We start from the raw sequence: 1136 nt of genomic DNA, 5'->3' as shown, positions 1-1136 counted from the left end.
CAGACGGCGTCGCGGCGCCGAGCGCCGGGCGGCGGCGCATCCTCAGCGCACACAGTCCTCAATCGGACCAGCACACTGCAGATGTCCACCGCGCTTCGCACCGGGCCCGCGAGGACCTACTTTGGCCGCACGGCGCCGCGTGCAGGGTGCGCCGGCGCGCAGCTGCGCCGCCTGCCGCCTCCGTCGGCCGGCGCGCCTGCCACTGGCCGCCCCCACCAGCCGGCTGTAGCGCGTGCGCCCACGCACCGCGCGGCCAGCACGCCGGGAGGCCCCCCCTCACCGGCCGGGGACGGTCCCACCCAGCCACCGCCGCGTATCGCTTCACACCCACATGCCATTCACGTTCGTGGGCATGGTGGGTATCGCTGAAACAACCGGTTGGTAGCTCAACCGATCGTCGCCATCACTGATTCACCTCTAGCGAGAACAACCGCACCACAACGGTTTACCAGTTGTTCATTTGCGTAACGTCACCAGCAAACGTAGACGTCCATCGCCATTTGCAAATTCAACGATTGTTGCATGCCTGTGTCAGGTGTCACGACACACTATGTCTGCCCACATACACGCAACAACATGTGCACGCTTCGCGAACACGTGGAAGGTGGCCCCCGTACGTATGCGATGTCCATTGCGCGAACGACTGTCAACCGGCCTCTGTCGCATGTCGCAGATGTGGAACGCAGTGCACCATGCTATCACGGTGAGTGAGAAGAGACGACTACGTCTGACAACACGCGCCACTACATCAACAGACGGCTCATGCTGATCGCCATCCACGGCATACCATACTGCAATCCAGCTCTTATAGGGAGACGACACGTAGCTGAGTGCACAATATTTGGACCGTATGGTTCGCCGTTGTTGGCGCAGTCGTGGTACGGTCACACATGTACCACGATGTATCATTCAGTACATGAGGACCAATGTGCAGTACAGTGTGTGATTTGGACGTACAACATCAGCGGACAGTTGACACAAGCCGTACCACAACGTAGGCTGTGCTTCGCCATGCGAATGCCAATGAACAACTGCGAAGGGCATTGAGCATGTACGTCCTGCTGCCATCCGCATTACAGTGTATAGCTGCAAGGTGTTTAACATGAAGCGATACTCTGGGGACCGGGCAGTGCGGG

Source organism: Schistocerca americana, unplaced genomic scaffold, assembly GCF_021461395.2.
Source record: "Schistocerca americana isolate TAMUIC-IGC-003095 unplaced genomic scaffold, iqSchAmer2.1 HiC_scaffold_1018, whole genome shotgun sequence".
Lineage (NCBI taxonomy): Eukaryota > Metazoa > Arthropoda > Insecta > Orthoptera > Acrididae > Schistocerca > Schistocerca americana.
The sequence above is the reverse complement of the archived record's forward strand: the minus strand, read 5'-3'. Positions refer to the sequence as shown.